Here is an 18,714-nt window from a genome sequence, read left to right on the forward strand (position 1 = left end):
CTGGAGCACGTGACCCCAGGGCTCGGTCTGACCGACGGTGACTCGGACCAATAGAAAGAGTGGGGCGGGAGTGGAGGACCGTGCAGGCGGCCGGTCCTCCAACCAATGGCGGCGCAGCAAGGGGGCGGGACCTGGTGAGCAGCTCAGGTGCGCTGGGGCCGATTGTGACGCGCTGTCCCCAGGTGAGAGCAGCTCAGTCAGCACAGCACAGAAATAACGGAAAATGCTGGAAAAACTCAGCAGGTCAGGCAGTGGAGAGAAATTTGAGTTGCCGTTTCGGGTCGAAACCCTTCTTCAAAACTGGAAAGAAAAGAAAATAGATCGAAGGCAAGGCTGCGATCGAACAAAAGAGACAATAAAAGGTATTCGAAGGCAGATGAGATGGTAATAGGCCCGTGGAGACAAAAGGCAGCTGAGATTAGGTGTGAAGTGTAAGAGACAGCTGCCAGGTGAGAGAGAGAAACAAAAGGAAAGGGGTGGAAGGAGGACCCAAAACAAAGGGGTGGAAAAAATTATAAGTAAAAAAGTAATAGGGGCCGAAGTTATGATCTGAAATTGTTGAACTCGATATTGAGTCCGGAAGGCTGCAAAGTGCCTAGTCGGAAGATGAGTTGCTGTTCCTCGAGTTTACGTTGAGCTTCCGTGGAACAATACAAGAGGCCAAGGACGGTGAGGTCCGAGTGGGAATGGAGCGGTGAATTAAAATGACAGGCGACCGGAAGCTAAGGGTCATCCTTACGGACTGAACGGAGGTGTTCCGCAAAGCGGTCACCCAATCTGCATTTGGTCTCCCCAGTATAGAGGAGACCGCATCGTGAGCAGCGAATACAGTATACTAGATTGCAAGAAGTACAAGTAAATCACTGTTTCACCTGAAAGGGGTGTTTGGGGCCCTGGACAGTGGGAAGGGGGGAGGTATAGGGGCAGGTGTTGCATCTCCTGCGTTTGCACGGGAAGGTGCCAGGCGAAGGGGAAGGGCTGTTGGGGGTGATAGAGGAGTGGACTAGGGTGTCTCGGAGGGAGCGGTCCCTACGGAATGCTGAAAGGGGAGGGGAGGGGAAGATGTGTTTGGTGGTGGGATCACTTTGGAGGTAGCGGAAATGGCGGAGGATGATCCGTTGAATGTGGAGGCTGGTGGGGTGAAAGGTGAGGACAAGGGGAACCCTATCGTGGTTCCGGGAGGGAGGGGCAGGGGTGAGGGCAGAAGTGCGGGAGATAGAACGGACACGGTCGAGGGCAGTGTCGACCACGGTAGAGGGGAATCCTCGGTTGCGGAAAAAGGAAGACATGTCAGAAGCACTGGTGTGGAAGGTGGCATCGTCGGAGCAGATACGGCGGAGATGGAGAAACTGGGAGAATGGAATAGAGTCCTTACAGGAGGCGGGGTGGGAGGAAGTGTAGTCCAGGTAGCTGTGGGAGTCAGTGGGCTTGTAGTGAATATTGGTCGATAATCTATCCCCAGAGATGGAGACGGAGAAGTCGAGAAAGGGAAGGGAAGAGTCAGAGATGGACCATGTGAAGGTGAGGGAAGGGTGGAAATTGGAGGCAAAGTGAATGAAATTGTCTAGTTTGGGGCGAGAGCAGGAAACGGCACCGATACAGTCATCAATGTATCGGAAAAAGAGGTGAGGGAGGGAACCTGAATAGGACGGGAACAAAGAGTGTTCCACATATCCCACGAAAAGGCAGGCATAGCTAGGACCCATGCGGGTACCCATACAACACCTTTGATTTGGAGGAAATGAGTGGAGTTAAAGGAGAAGTTGTTCAATGTGAGAACAAGTTCAGCCAGGCGGAGGAGGGTGGTGGTGGATGGGGACTGGACGGGCCTCTGTTCAAGGAAGAAGCAGAGCGCCCTCAGGCCATCCTGGTGGGGGATGGAGGTGTAGAGGGATTGTACGTCCATGGTGAAAAGGAAGCGGTTGGGGCCAGGAAACTGGAAACTTAAAGTGGCGGAGGGCATCCGAAGAGTCGCGGATGTAGGTGGGAAGAGACTGGACAAGGGGAGAAAAGATAGAGTCGAGATAGGAAGAGATAAGTTCCGTGGGGCAAGAACAGGCTGAAACGATGGGTCTACCAGGGCAGTCCTGTTTGTGGATCTTGGGAAGGAGGTAGAAGCGAGCTGTGCGGGGTTGGGGAACTATGAGGTTGGTGGCCACGGGGGGAAGATCTCCAGAGGAGATGAGGTCAGTGACAGTCTTGGAAATGGTGGTTTGATGTTCGGTAGTGGGATTATGGTCCAGGTGGAGGTCGGAGGAGGTGTCGGAGAGTTGGCGTTCAGCTTCCGCTAGCTCAGTCAGCACAGAGCTGGGGCTGGAATCTGGGAGAGGGGCCACAGCCAGCACAGAGCTGGGGCTGGAATCTGGGAGAGGGGCCGCAGTCAGCACAGAGCTGGGGCTGGAATTTGGGAGAGGGGCCACAGTCAGCACAGAGCTGGGGCTGGAATCTGGGAGAGGGGCCGCAGTCAGCACAGAGCTGGGGCTGGAATCTGGGAGAGGGGCCACAGTCAGCACAGAGCTGGGGCTGGAATCTGGGAGAGGGGGCCACAGTCAGCACAGAGCTGGGGCTGGAATCTGGGAGAGGGGCCACAGTCAGCACAGAGCTGGGGCTGGAATCTGGGAGAGGGGCCATAGTCAGCACAGAGCTGGGGCTGGGAGAGGGGCCACAGTCAGCACACAGCTGGGGCTGGAATCTGGGAGTGGGGCCACAGTCAGTACAGGGCTGGGGCTGGAATCTGGGAGAGGGGCCACAGTCAGCACAGAGCTGGGGCTGGAATCTGGGAGAGGGGCCACAGTCAGCACAGAGCTGGGGCTGGAATCTGGGAGAGGGGCCACAGTCAGCACAGAGCTGGGGCTGGAATCTGGGAGAGGGGCCACAGTCAGCACAGAGCTGGGGCAGGAATCTGGGAGAGGGGCCGCAGTCAGCACAGAGCTGGGGCAGGAATCTGGGAGAGGGGCCACAGTCAGCACAGAGCTGGGGCTGGAATCTGGGAGAGGGGCCACAGTCAGCACAGAGCTGGGGCTGGAATCTGGGAGAGGGGCCACAGTCAGCACAGAGCTGGGGCTGGAATCTGGGAGAGGGGCCACAGTCAGCGGCCCTGGCAAAGGGCCAGAGCGACAGCAGCTTCACTAAAGGAGATTATTTAAAAACACATTTCCTGCAGTTTTAGAGACAGCCTTGGTCACTGCAAAAACAGAAATGTTTATTAATGAAATAAGGGAGTGAAAACCATCAGGTGAGGCAGTTTAAAAAGACAGTCCATGACCGGAGATTGCTGGATGCTGACACTCGGTGCTCACAAGGATAGAATGTCCCATTCCCCAGGCACTGAAATCCAGCACCTCGATGACAGCAAAAATTCACAAAACAATGGCAATATAACTTGGAGCAGAGAAGGTTAAGTGGAGATGTCAATTATGATGGATTTGGATAGAACAATCACACCGGCAGGAGGGTCGGAAACGAGAGGACACGGATTTCAGATAATTGGCAAAAGAATCCAGGGGGGTAATGAGGAGACATTCCTTTATGCAGCGAGTTGTTATGATCTGGATTGCTCTGCCTGAATGGGTGGTGGAAGCAGATTCAATAGTAACTTTCAAAAGGGAATTGGATAGATACTTGAAAGCAGAATTTTGCAGGGCTGTGGGGAAAGAGCAGGGCAGTGGGACTAATTGCATCGCTCTTTCAGAGAGCCAGCACCAGCACGATGGGCCGAAAGCCATCCTCCTGTGCTCTATGATTCTATAACATCAGCTTTTCTCTGCTCACTAGTACTGAGAGAACAGCGAAGAATATTAAAATCCAGCCCAGTTATTGGGGGCTCTTAACATTAACAAGCCCCAGTTGCCTGAATGAACATGGTTCAGTCCTGGATGTGATTAAAGGCATCGGAAACAGTGGAATCGAACCACCACAGTCAGAATGTGGACATTCTGTTGTGTTAGTGGGTGGGATTAGCAGGGAATCCCTTTCCACACACTGAGGTTGACTCTAATGATCGGGAGGCCTAGGGTTTCGGATACCAGATAATCAAGCTCACAAGAACACAAATTGTCTCTTTATTAAGAGCACTACAAAACACAGATCGGGTGATAATTCCCTCAGTCTGGAGAACAGAAGTACAGTGGATTCACACGCAAGCTTCTCCAGTCTGTTCCAACTGACAACGGCTCAAGTGGCCTGTTCTTATACACAAGCTGGGTTACCGCTCCGGAAATGGGATTGTTTGGAGCTGTCTGTTGACCACCTCCTGAGCTCCTGCTAATTGGGGGAATTTAGTTCATCAGTGACCAGACTATAACCACAAGCCCATCTGGTTATTACACCTATATGGTCGTAAGAACATAAGAAATAGGAGCAGGAGTCGGCCATTCGGCCCCTCGAGCCTGCTCCGCCATTCAATAAGATCATGGCTGATCTGATCTTGGCCTCAACTCCACTTCCCCGCCCGCTCCCCATAACCCTTGACTCCCGTTTTTCAAAAATCTGTCTATCTCCGCCTTAAATATATTCAATGACTCCGCCTCCACAGCTCTCTGGGGTAGAGAATTCCAATGATTCCCGACCCTCTGAGAGGAGAAATTCCTCCTCATCTCCGTTTTAAATGGGCGACCCCTATACTGAACCTATGCCCCCTAGTTCTAGATTCCCCCGTGAGGGGAAACATCCTCTCTTCATCTACCTTGTCGAGCGCCCATAGAATCTTGTGTTTCAATAAGATCACCTCTCATTCTTCTAAACTCCAATGAGTAAAGGCCCAACCTGCTCAACCTTTCCTCATACGTCAACCCCCTCATCTCCGGAATCAACCTCGTGAACCTTCTCTGAACTGCCTCCAATGCAAGTATATCCCTCCTTAAATAAGGAGAACAAAACTGTACGCAGTACTCCAGGTGCGGTCTCACCAATGCCCTGTACAGTTGTAGCAAGACTTCCCTACTTTTATACTCCATCACCCTTGCAATAAAGGCCAACACTCCATTTGCCTTCCTAATTACTTGCTGTACCTGCATGCTAACTTTTTGTGTTTCATATACGAGGACCCCCAGATCCTTCTGTACTGCCGCATTCTGTAGTCTCTCTAAAATTCCTGCTATTAATGGATTCCAGCATTTTCCCAATGACAGATGTTAGGCTAACTGGCCTATAGTTTCCTGCTTTCTGTCTCCCCCCTTTCTTGAATAGGGGAGTTACATTTGCGGTTTTCCAATCCGCTGGGACCTCTCCAGAATCCAGGGAATTTTCGTAGATTGCAACCAACACATCCACTATCTCTGCAGCCACATCTTTGAGGTTATTATTAGATTCACACCCAGACATTGTACCTTTTCTTGTCTGGCACTTCATCCCATAACACGGGTACAAGGGCTCAGTAATGTTTCATTCAGCAGAAAAAGACAAAGTACAACAACATACTGGTCAGCTTATCAGAATCTCATCATATTTATGGGAGCATGAATATAATCTAGTCATTAATAAATCCAGTAGGGAATTCAGGAGAAGTTTCTTTACCCAGAGAGTGGTGAGAATGTGGAGGTGCCCTCAAAAGTTTGTCACCATCCTCTGTCTGCTTCACGATGACATGCAAGCCGTGATCCTGACCAATGGTTCCACCACAGACCTAATTCACGTACGGCCCGGGGTCAAACAAGGCTGTGTCATCGCACCAATGCTCTTCTCGATCTTCCTTGCTGCAATGCTCCATATCACCCTCAGTAAGCTCCCCACTGGAGTGGAGCTAATTTACAGAACAAACGGGAAACTGTTCAACCTCCATCGCCTCCAGTCCAGATTCCAAGGTCGTCCCATCCTCTGTCTTCAAGTTACAGTATGCAGACGACGCTTGCGTCTGCGCTCACTCAGAGGTCGAACTCCAAACCATCATCAACACCTTCACCAAAGCGTACGAGAGCATAGGCCTTACACTAAACATCCGTAAGACAAAGGTCCTCTACCAACCTGCCCCCGCCACACAGTACTGCCCCCCGATTATCAAAATCCACGACAAGGCCTTGGACAACGTGGACCACTTTCCATACCTCGGGAGCCTACTGTCAACAAGGGCAGACGTCGACGACGAAGTCCAGCACCGCCTTCAGTGTGCCAGTGCAGCCCTCAGTCACCTGAGGAAGAAAGCATTTGAAGACCAGGACCTCAAACCCAGCACTAAGCTCATGGTCTACAGAGCAGCAGTGATACCCGCCCTGCTGTATGCCTCAGAGACATGGACCATGCACAGCAGGCACCTCAAAGCACTGGAGAGGTACCACCAACGCTGCCTCTGCAAGATCCTGCAAATCCATTGGCAGGATAGGCGCACCAACATCAGTGTTCTTGCTCAGGCCAACATCCCCAGCATCGAAGCTTTGACCGTGCTCGATCAGCTCCAATGGACGGGTCACATCGTCCGCATGCCCGATACGAGACTCCCAAAACAAGCGCTCTACTCGGCGCTCTGACACGGCAAGTCAGCTCCAGGTGAGCAGAGGAAATGCTTCAAGGACACTCTCAAAGCCTCCTTGAAAAAGTGCAACATCCCCACTGACACCTGGGAATCCCTGGCCCAAGACCGCACAAAGTGGAAGAGAAGCATCCGGGAAGGCGCCGAACATCTCGAGTCTCTTAGCCGGGAGCAAGCGGAAGCCAAGCACAAGCAGCACAAGGAGCGCACGTCAACCCAGGAACCCCACCCACCCGCCCCTTCAACCACCATCTGTCCCACCTGTGACAGAGACTGTAGGTCCCACATTGGACTCATCAGTCACCTGAGAACTCATTTTTAATGTGGAAGCAAATCATCCTCGGTTACGAGGGACTGCCTAAGAAGAAGAAGCTACCACAAGGAGTAATGCAGGCAAATAGCCAGATAAACATGAGTGAGAAAGGAATAGGAGGATATGTTAATAGAGTTAACTGAAGTAGGGTGGGTGTGAAGCATTAACACTGGCATTGACCAGTTGTCCCAAATGGTCTGTTTCTGTGCTGTACATTATTTGTAACACCATGAACATTCAAATAAAGGAAATCATCAGCACAACAGTCTTAAAGATTAAACAAGAATTTATAAAACATTCATCCATTCAACGTTCATGTTGCCCCAGCTTCCTGCAGGGCTTCACAGAACATTGTGAACTTGCTGGTGTCTCAGCAGAGTCCAGGACCGAGTGAATTCCTTTCCACACACGGAGCAGGTGAGCGGCTTCTCCCTAGTGTGAACCTGCTGGTGTCCCTTCAGATCCCCGGAGCTTTTAAAGCTCTTCCCACAGACAGAACATGTAAACGGTCTCTCATCGGTGTGAACTCGCTGGTGTCCCTTCAGATCCCCGGAGCTTTTAAATCTCTTCCCACAGTCAGAGCATTTAAATGGCCTCTCATCAGTGTGATATCGCTGGTGTCTCAGCAAGGTGGCTGAAAGAGCGAATCCATTCCCACAAACAGAGCAGGTGTACGGCCTCTCCCCAGTGTGAACTCGCTGGTGTTTCAAGAGCGAAGACCAATTGAATTTCTTCCCACATATGGAGCAGGTAAACGGTCTCTTTCCAGCTCCCTCCAGCTGGTATCTCTTCAACTCCTGGGACCTTTCAAAGCTTTTCCCACAGTCTGAATATTTAACTGGCCTGTCCCCACTGTGAACTCGCTGGTTTGCCAGCAAGTGGGATGACACAGTGAATCCCTTCCCACACACAGAGCAGGTGAACGGCCTCTCCCCAGTGTGAATTCGCTAGTGTATCAGTAGGTGGGACGGCCGAGTGAATCCCTTCCCACACACTGAGCAGGTGAACGGTCTCTCCCCACAGTGAACTCGCTGGTGTGTCAGCAAAGTCGAGGACCGATTGAATCTCATCCCACACACGGAGCAGGTGAATGGCCTCTCACCAGTGTGAACTCGCTGGTGTCCCATCAGATCCCAGGCTCTTACAAAGCTCATCCCACAGTCAGAACATGTAAACGGTCTCTCATCGGTGTGAACTCGCTGGTGCCCATTCAGATTCCCAGAGCTTTTAAAGCTCTTCCCACAGTCAGAACATTTAAATGGTCTCTCATCAGTGTGATAATGCTGGTGTGTTAGCAGGTGGAATAACTGAGTGAATCCCTTCCCACAAATGGAGCAGGTGAATTTCCTCTCTCCAGTGTGAACTTGCTGGTGTGACAGAAGACGTGAAGACCAATTGAATCTCTTCCCACACACAGAGCAGATGAACGGTCTCTTTCCAGCTCCCTCCAGCTGGTGTCTCTTCAGCTCCTGGGACCTTTTAAAGCTTTACCCACAGACGGATTGTTCCACCGGCCTGTCCCCAGTGTGAACTCGCTGGTGTGTCAGCAGGTGGGATAACTGAATGAATGCCTTCCCACGCACGGAGCAGGTGAACAGAATCTCTCCTGCTCTCTCCAGCTGATGTCTCTTCAAATCCTGGGACCTTTTAAATCTCTGCCCGCAGTTAGAACATTTAATTGTTCTCTCATCACAATGAACAAGCTGGTGCCTCAGTAGGGTGGAAGAATGAGTGAATCGCTTCAAAAACACAGAGCAGGTCGACGGTCTCTCATCGGTGTGAATTTGCTGGTGTGTCATTGGAGCGGATAACTTAGTGAAGCCCTTCCCTCACATGGGGCAGGTGAACGGGCTTTCCTCAGTGTGTAGGCGCTGGTGTCTCTTTGGTTACTTGTAGATTTTGAAGCTCTTCCCACACTCAGAACTTTAAAAAGCCTTGATGTCTTTTTAAACTGCCTCACCTGATGTTTTTGACTCCCTTATTTCAGTCAGCACAGCTGGGGCTGGAATCTGGGAGAGGGGCCACAAAACATTTCAGATTTTTGCAGTGACCAAGTCTGTGAAACTGCAGGAAATTTGTCTTTAAATAAGCTTCTTTAGTGAAGCTGCTGTCGCTCTGGCCCTCTGTCAGGCCCGCTGACTGTGGCCCCTCTCCCAGATTCCAGCCCCAGCTCTGTGCTGACTGTGGCCCCTCTCCCAGATTCCAGCCCCAGCTCTGTGCTGTGGCCCCTCTCCCAGATTCCAGCCCCAGCTCTGTGCTGACTGTGGCCCCTCTCCCAGATTCCAGCCCCAGCTCTGTGCTGACTGTGGCCCCTCTCCCAGATTCCAGCCCCAGCTCTGTGCTGACTGTGACCCCTCTCCCAGATTCCAGCCCCAGCTCTGTGGTGACTGTGGCCCCTCTCCCAGATTCCAGCCCCAGCTGTGCTGACTGTAGCCCCTCTCCCAGATTCCAGCCCCAGCTCTGTGCTGACTGTGGCCCCTCTCCCAGATTCCAGCCCCAGCTCTGTGCTGACTGCGGCCCCTCTCCCAGATTCCAGCCCCAGCTCTGTGCTGACTGAGGCCCCTCTCCCAGATTCCAGCCCCAGCTCTGTGCTGACTGAGGCCCCGCTCCCAGATTCCAGCCCCAGCTCTGTGCTGACTGAGGCCCCGCTCCCAGATTCCAGCCCCAGCTCTGTGGTGACTGTGGCCCCTCTCCCAGATTCCAGCCCCAGCTGTGCTGACTGTAGCCCCTCTCCCAGATTCCAGCCCCAGCTCTGTGCTGACTGCGGCCCCTCTCCCAGATTCCAACCCCAGCTCTGTGCTGACTGCGGCCCCTCTCCCAGATTCCAGCTCCAACTCTGTGCTGACTGAGCTGCTCTCACCTGGGGACAGCCCGTCACAATCGGCCCCAGCGCACCTGAGCTGCACACCAGGTCCCGCCCCCTTGCAGCGCCGCCATTGATTGGAGGAACCGCCGCCAGCTCGCTCCGCCCACCTCCGCCCGCGCTCTTCCTATTGGTCCGAGCTCCCGTCAGTCAGGCGGTGCCCCGGGGTCACGCGCTCCCTACCCAGGCGGCCCCGCGCCGTTTCCACGGCGACCCGAGCCCAGCGCGCAGGCGCAGCAGAGGCCGGATTGTGGGACAGGTTTTTTACCTCCTGAGAAAAAGAGAGAAAATGGTAGAAAGACTCAGCAGGTCAGGCAGCCTCTGTGGAGAGAGGAGCAGAGTCAACGGGTCAGGGCAATGCGCTTTCATCAGAACTGGAGAAAGCTACAGATGTAACAGGTTTTAAACAAGTGTGGGGCAGAGAAAGGGGGGAGGAAAGGACAAAAGGGAAGGTCTGTGATAGGGTGGAAGGCAGGAGAGATTAAATGACAAAAGGGAGGATGGTAATGGGACAGGTAAAGAAACAACAGATGGGCCTAGAAGAGGTGTGAATGGGAATGGCAGAATCACCAGCCGCTGCCATCTGAAAAAATAGGGGCTGCGGTTATGGCCTGAAATTGTTGAACTCGATGTTGAGTCCAGAAGGCTGTAAAGTGTCTAATGGAAAGATGAGGTGCTGTTCCTCGAGCTTCCGTTGAGCTTCATTGGAACAGTGTAGGAGGCCGAGGACGGAGAGGTCAGAGTGGGAGTGGAGCGGAGAATTAAAGTGACAGGCGACCGGAAACTCGGGGTCACGCTTGCGGACTGAACGGAGGTCACCCAATCTGCATTTGATCTCCCCAATGTAGAGGAGATCACATCATGAGCAGCGAATGCAGTATACTAAATTGTAAGAAGTACATGCAAATTGCTGTTTCACCTGGAGGAGTGTTTGGGGCCCTGGACGGTGGGAATGGAGGAGATAAAAGGGTAGGTGTTGCATTTCTTGCGCTTGCATGGGAAGATGCCATGGAAAAGGGAGGGAGTGTTGGGGGTGATTGAGGAGTGGACCAGGGTGTTGCGGAGGGAGCGGTCCCTTTGGAATGCGGAAAGGGGAAGGGAAGATGTGTTTGGTAGTGGGATCACGCTGGAGGTGGCGGAAATGGCGGAGGATGATCCATTGACTGTGGAGACTGGTGGAGTGAAAGGTGAGGACAAGGGGAACCCTTTTGTGGTTCTGGGAGGGAGGGGAAGGGGTGAGAGCAGAAGTGCATGAAATGTCAACCACGGTAGAGGGGAATCCTTGGTTGAGGAAAAAGGAAGACATGTCGGTAGCACTAGTATGGAAGATGGCATCGTCAGAAAAGATGTTGCAGTGACAGAGAAACTGGGAGAATGGAACAGAGTACAGGAAGCTGTTGTATCTGTGTGTTAATGGAGACACGGAATGCAGGAGTAGGTTTCACAGGTGTTTACTGAACAAAGTCTGGAGGTGAACTAACAGATACAAGACACTATACAGGCTTATATAGCCCGAGTAGCCATTACCGGCATTACAGTATACAGGGGCTCTTAAAGGCACATACACCACAATTCCTCCCCTTTTAGACAACCAGTACATAATATTTTAAGTAATCATTAATTAACATGTTACAAGAACAATAATTACACATTTGCTGCAGTTAATCAATTATAAGTCAGTCTCTCTGGAGGCTTCCTGACTCGGTCCGGATAACGCCTCGGTGGTGTAGTAGTTTTTGGTGGTGTAGTAGGTTCTTTTGGCAAGGCTGATTCGGCTTGAATGCCAGTGTCGGGTTCATCTGGTTCCAGTATCACCGGATCGGAGGTAGGTACTATGGGTATCTCTGCTTCATCATTAGGCGTATAGAGTTGTGGTGTAGGTTGTCCCTTTTCGGATGACTTTATGATTTGGTCAGCATGGCGCCTTATTATGCTTTCTCCGATGTCCACGGTATACATCAGCGGTCCTAGTCGTGTGCAAATAGTTCCAGGCTGCCATTTCTCGGTACGGTAGTCCCGGGCCAAAACTTGTTGACCTATCTGGAAGGTTCTAGTTGGCCTTTCATTCATGCCTTGAAATTGCCGGTTCTCCACGTCCCTTCTGATCTTTGGCTTGATCAAATCCAGCCGGCATCTTAGGCTTCTATTGAAGAACATCATGGCGGGAGTTTGGTTTGTAACCATATGTGTTGCATTCCTGTATGCGAACAAGAAGTTATCTACCTTATGCTGAAATTTTATATCTTCATTACCCATGGCCTTTATGGCCTTCTTGAAGGTCTGGACAAACCATTCAGCCAATCCATTGGTGGCGGGATGGTATGGGGCGGACGTGTAGTGCTTAACCCCATTGTTTTTTTAAGAACTTCCTGAATTCTTCGGACACAAATTGCGGTCCATTATCAGAACAGATCTGTTCAGGCAGCCCATTCCTGGCAAATATGGTCCTTAATACTGTGATGGTTTTTTCCGTGCTGGTGGAGGACATCTTTATTACCTCCGGCCACTTGGAGTGTGCATCAACCGCGATTAAGAACATTGAGTCCATAAATGGACCAGCAAAGTCGATGTGTACCCTTTGCCATGGAGATGAGGGCCACTCCCATGGATGTAGAGGGGCTTGTGGTGGGGCGTTTTGGACCTTCTGGCATCCTAGGCAGCTCTTGGTCATTTCTTCGATGTCTCCATCGATACCTGGCCACCATACAAACGCTCTGCCTAGGTTCTTCATTTTCACTCCACCCAGATGCCCCTCGTGAAGCTCCTTTAACACTTTATCCTGGAGTTTGGGTGGAATCACCACTCTGGATCCACACATCAAGGTTCCTCGGCACACTGACAGCTGTTCTCTTCTTTGCGAGAATGCTGGCAACAGTGGTTCGCCATGTGCTGGCCATCCCTTCACCATTAAATCGTAGACTCGTGAGAGAGTCGGGTCATTTCTCGTTTCTTTTTCAATGGCAGAATTTGTTACTGGTAGACATTCCACTATGGTTGAGTGGAACATCTCCACTGGGTCCACTGTAGGTGCCTCTTCTACCGTTGGCAATGGTAGGCACGATAAACCGTCAGCATTTCCATGCTGTTTTGATCCTTTGTATTCTATGTCATATTGGTGTGCCCCTAGGAAAAGGGACCACCTCTGTAGCCTTTGCGCTGTCATAATGGGAACACCCTTTTTAGGGTTGAATATGGAGATGAGGGGTTGATGGTCAGTCAACAAGGTAAATTTTTGTCCGTGTAGGTAATGGTTGAATTTCTTCACTCCCCATACCAGGCTAAGTGCTTCCCTGTCGATCTGGGCATAGTTACGCTCAGTTGAGTTCAATGAGCGTGACGCAAAAGCTATCGGCCGCTCCGAGCCATCAGGGAATCTATGCGATAATACCGCTCCTACGCCGTAAGGGGATGCATCGCACGTCAGTCTGATTGGCAGTGATGGCTTGTAATGAGCCAAGACTTCCTTGGACGTGATCAAGCCTTTGCATTTATGGAAGGCACGTTTACAGTCTTCGCTCCATTTCCAAATTACTCCCGTTTGTAGCAGTTCGTTAAGAGGGTGCAGAAGAGTTGACAAGTTCGGGAAAAATTTATGATAGTAATTTATCAATCCCAGGAACGACCTTAATTGTGAGACATTTTCAGGCACTGGGGCTTTTATGACCGCTTCAATTTTTTCAGGTGACTTATGCAACCCTTCCTCGTTAATTATGTGGCCACAATATGATATTTGTTTCTGGAAAAATTCGCACTTGGGGCGATTTGCTCGTAGGCCCCGTTCTCTCAGCCTAGTGAGCACCTGCTCCAAATTGGCAAGGTGCTCGTTGTCGTTTTCTCCTGTTACAAGGATGTCGTCTAGGTAGCATTGAGTCCCCGGAATCCCTTGGAGGACTTGCTCCATAGCTCTTTGCCAGATAGCTGGAGCTGATGCTACTCCGAAAACCAGTCGATTGTACTGGTACAGGCCTTTGTGTGTATTTATCGTGAGATACTTTTTAGAGGCCTCTTCAACCTCCAGCTGTAGATATGCCTGAGCCAAGTCAATTTTGGTGAAACGTTTTCCTCCGGATAGTGAGGCGAAAATATCTTCTATCCTCGGAAGAGGTTACTGTACCATGTGAAGGACCGGGTTTACAGTCACCTTGAAGTTCCCACAGATGCAAATTTTTCTCTGTTCTTCAGATTTATCGTTATTCAACGTTTTCTTCATGACCGGGACGATGGGTGTTGCCCACTCGCTCCAATCTATCTTGGATAATACGCCTGCCTTTTCCAAATTCTCCAGCTCTGCCTCGACTGCTGGACGAATTGCGTATGGCACCGGCCTTGCCTTTAAAAACTTGGGAATTGCTGCATCTTCCACTTTTATTGAGGCGGTGACGCCTTTCAAGGTTCCTGGTTCCTGTTGAAACACTTCCTTGGCGTTGGCCAAGATGTCTTTTAATCGTTCAGGTATGACGTCATCATCATTTTTTTCCTTACTGGTCACCGTCAGTGCCTGAATGGGGTGCCAGTCTAAACGTATCTTCCTGATCCATTCACGTCCCAACAGCGGTGGACCACCATCTTGCAGAACGTATAAATACAACTTCTGTATTTCCTTGCCGTTGTATGCAACAGGTACCTTTATTTTCCCTTTGGGGTATACTTTCTGCCCTGTATATGTTTTCAAGATAATGGATGTGTCTTTCAAAGGTATATGCGGAAATAGCCGCTCGTAATCCCGTCGATTTATGACGGTCAGAGCTGATCCTGTATCTAGCTCCATTTTAACTGGGGACCCCGCTATCGTGAGGGTAACCCAAATGGTCTGGTAATCTTCTTTGGCAATTACATTATGTAATTTGAGACAGCTTAGTCTCTTGTTTCCGGAGTCGCTATCGCTCTTCTGGTCTTTGGAGCTACTGTCCGTCATCATTTGTACCCTTCTGTACTTTTCCTTATTGATTTTTTTCCTGTCCGTGGATTTTTTGTGTCCAGCTCGGCATACATGTGCAATGTGTCCAATCTTTCCGCATTGCCTGCATGCTTTGTCCTTGAACCAGCAGTCCCTCTGGTCATGGGTGGATCTGCCGCAGCGATAACATCTCTCGAAGCCCTGTGTCATTTCATGGGTGCCGAAGTCCTGTGGCTTTTGCTGTATCTCTGCAGCTCCTCTTGCGGCTGCTTCATATGATACAGCCATACTGAAAGCCTTGTCCAGTGTCAAATCTTTCTCAGAAAGCAGCCTTTTCTGTGTTCCTTCACTTAGGAGACCGCAGACGAATTTGTCTCGAAGAGAATCTGCCAGTCCTGCCCCGAATTGGCAGTGCTTTGATAGCTTTCTTAATTCGGTGAGGTAATCAGCGTTACTTTCATTCTTGTGCTGATTCCTCTTGAAGAATTTGAATCGTTCCGCTATCAGCAGCGGTGTTGGGTTTAAGTGCTCCTGTAGGGTATCAACAATCTCCTTAAAATTCTTGTCCTTTGGTTTGGCTGGAGTGATTAAGTTTCGTAACAGCCCGTATGTCCTTGCGCCCATTAGATTTAGAAGTACTGATGCCTTTTTATCATCTATTTCATTTGCTGTGCAATATACCTCCACTCATTCCACATATGTGGTCCAATCCTCTATATCGCCATCGAAAGCATTAACATTGCCAACCTTAGGCATCCTGAAAAAAAATGGCGCCTCCCGCGCTTTCCTTTCTTCCCTGCAGAAAAAAAAATGGCGCTTCCCGCGCTTTCCCGCCACTGCTGCTGCTGACAACGCTGTTCTCCGCGGTTTTTATTTACATAGGTTTTTTTTTCAATAGGTGGAGACTCGTTCCCGCCGGACTCTCTGGGACTTTTCCCTCCCTCTGCTTGGTCCGAACGCCGACCTGCTTTGCAGCGCCGGCCGTCTCCCGAGTGCTCCCCCCCGCTGTCTCTGTTTACCTCCACCTTCGCTGCTCGGCTCCGCTGCAGAGCCAGCCGATGGAGCCACCGCCCAGGAAGGACCACTGCAGTACCTGCCACCAGCTCGGCCAGCCGGTGAAACCACAGCCTTTCCCTTTTCTTTCTTGTTTTTCTTCGACTTTTGTCTGAGGAATCGATCTCCTTGAGGTGCTGCCGAATTGCGGGTAAGTCCGTTTCCAATTCGTCGCCACTGTTGTATCCGTGTGTTAATAGAGACACGGAAGGCAGGAGTTGGTTTCACAGGTGTTTACTGAACAAAGTCTGGAGGTGAACTAACAGATACAAGACACTATACAGGCTTATATAGCCCGAGTGGCCATTACCGGCATTACAGTATACAGGGGCTCTTAAAGGCACATACACCACAGAAGCGGGGTGGGAGGACGTGTAGTCCAGGTAGCTGTGGCAGTCAGTGGGCTTATAGTGGATGTTTGTCGATAGCCTATCCCCAGAAATGGAGACAGAGAAGTTGATGAAGGGAAGAGTTGGAGATGGACCATGTGAAGGTGAGCATGGGCGGCGCCGAGAAAGTTCCATCGATAGTGGCGCATGCGCGTTGTCAGCGTCAACTTAGCGCGGTGGCTGGAGCGCAGGGGCTTGTGGGTATTGCAGCCGCCATTACTGTTGATCCTTTCAACCAACCTGTGCAGCTGCTGGAGCCTGAAAATCAGCTTCACTGCCCCTGGGCTAGGAAAGGGGAACATGAGACAACATTCTCCCTCTTACCCCTTTCTAAACTTATTTTACAGGGTTTTAGAAGTGGACATTTACAGACAGGAAGCTCAGACCAAACATCATGTAAAGGGGCAGTTACACTGCTGGGACCTCCAAATAGACAGAGGGAGATAGAAGAGAAAATAATTAGGCAAATTTCTGAGAAGTGCAAAAACATTCGGGCAGTAATAGTAGGAGATTTCAACGATCCTAACATTAACTGGGATAGAATCAGTATAAAAGGTACAGAAGGTGCAGAATTCTTAAAATGCATTCAGGAGAACTTTTTTAACCAGTACGTAGCAAGCCCAACAAGGGAGGGGGTGGGTCTGGACTTAGTTTTAGGGAATGAAGCTGGGCAGGTGGAATGGGTATCAGTGCGAGTGCATTTTGGTGGTAATGATCATAATTCAGTTAGATTTAGCGTAGTTATGGAAAAGGACAAAGATAGATCAGGAGTAAAAGTTCTCGATTGGGGAAAGGCCAATTTTACTAAGCTGAGATGTGATTTAGCCAAAGTGGACTGGAAACAGCTACTTGAAGGTAAATCAGTGTCAGGGCAGTGGGAGGCAGTCAAGGAGGAGATAGTGAGGGTTCAGAGCAAATATGTTCCCACAAAGAAAAAGGGTGGGACTCCCAAATCTATACAGGGTTTGATGAGGCAAAAAAGGGAAGCTTATGTCAGATACTGAGAGCTAAATACTGCAGAAAGCCTAGAGGAGTACAGAAAGCGTGGGGTGAAATTAAAGGGAAATTAGGAAAGTAAAGAGAGGGCATGAAAAAATATTGGCAAGTAAAATCAAGGAAAACCCAAAGATGTTTTATAAATACATAAAGAGCAAGCGGATAACTAAAGAAAGATTAGGGCTTATTAGAGACCAAAATGGAAGCTTGTGTGTGAAGGCGGAAGACGTGGGTATGGTTCTTAATGAATACTCTGTGTCTGTCTTCACAAAAGAGAGACGATGCAGACATTGTAGATAAGGAGGAGGAATGTGAAAAATTAGATGAGATAAACATAGTGAGAGAGAAAGTATTAAGGAGTTTAGCATCTTGGAAAGTAGATAAATCGCCAGGCCCGGATGAAATGTGCCCCAGGCTGTTAAGAGAAGCAAGGGAGGGAATCGCAGTGGCTCTCACCATCATTTCCCAAACCCCTCTGTCTACAGGTGAGGTGCTGGAGGACTGCTAACATTGTACCTTTGTTTAAAAAGGGAGAAAGGGATAGACCGAGTAATTATAGGTCAGTCAGCCTAACCTCGGTGGTGGGCAAATTGTTGGAAAATATTCTGAGGGACAGTATTAATCGTCATTTAGAAAGGCACAGATTAATCAAGGACAGTCAGCATGGATTTGTTGAGGGAAGGTGGTGTCTGACTAACTTGATTGAATTTTTTGAGGAGGTAACAAGGAGGGTCGATGAGGGTAGCGCGTTTGATGTAGTCTACATAGATTTTAGCAAGACTTTTGACAAGTTCCCACATGGCAGACTGGTCAGAAAAGTAAAAGCCCATGGGATCCAAGGGAAAGTGGCAAGTTGTATCCAAAATTGGCTCAGTGGCAGGAAGCAAAGGGTAAAGGTCAACAGGTATTTTTGTGACTGGAAGGCTGTTTTCAGTGGGGCAGTGGGATTCCGCAGGGTTCAGTGCTGGGTCCTTTGCTTATTGTCGTATACATCAATGATTTAGACTTCAATGTAGGAGGCATGATTAAGAAGTTTGCAGATGATACAAAATTGGCCGTGTGGTTGATAATGAGGAAGAAAGCTGCAGACTGCAGGAAGATATCAATGGACTGGTCAGGTGGGCAGAAGAGTGGCAAATGGAATTCAATCTGGAGAACTGTGAGGTAATGCATTTGGGGAGGGCTAACAAGGAAAGGGAATACACTATAAATGGTAGGACACTGAGTAGTGTAGAGGATCAGAGGGACCTTGGAGTGCATGTCCACAGATCCCTGAAGGTAGCAGGACAGGTAGATAAGGTGGTTAAGAAGGCATACGGGATACTTGCCTTTATTAGCCGAGGCATAGAATATAAGAGCAGGGAGGTTATGCTTGAACTGTATAAAACACTAGTTAGGCCACAGCTGGAGTACTGCGTACAGTTCTGGTCACCACATTACAGGAAGGATGTGATTGCACTAGAGAGGGTACAGAGGAGATTTACGAGGATGTTGCCAAGACAAGAGAATTTTAGCTATGAGGAAAGATTGGATAGGCTGAGGTTACTTTCTCTAAGAGAGGAGGCTGAGGGGAGATTTAATTGAGGTGTATCAAAATGAGGGACCTAGATTGAGTGGATAGGAAGGACCTATTTCCCTTAGCAGAAGGGTCAATATCCAGGGGGCAAAGATTTAAAGTGATTGATAGAAGGATTGGAGGGGAGTTGAGAAATGTTTTCACCCAGAGGGTGGTGGAATTCT

General features: G+C 49.9%; 1 pseudogene; it reads right to left on the bottom strand.

The window, feature by feature from the left end:
- Positions 1-7,044: 7,044 nt before the first annotated feature.
- Positions 7,045-17,436, bottom strand: LOC147119490 (uncharacterized; annotated as a pseudogene).
- Positions 17,437-18,714: the final 1,278 nt, after the last annotated feature.

This window comes from Somniosus microcephalus, chromosome 4 (assembly GCF_052327205.1).
Source record: "Somniosus microcephalus isolate GS21.2 chromosome 4, FLI_Smic_1.0, whole genome shotgun sequence".
Lineage (NCBI taxonomy): Eukaryota > Metazoa > Chordata > Chondrichthyes > Squaliformes > Somniosidae > Somniosus > Somniosus microcephalus.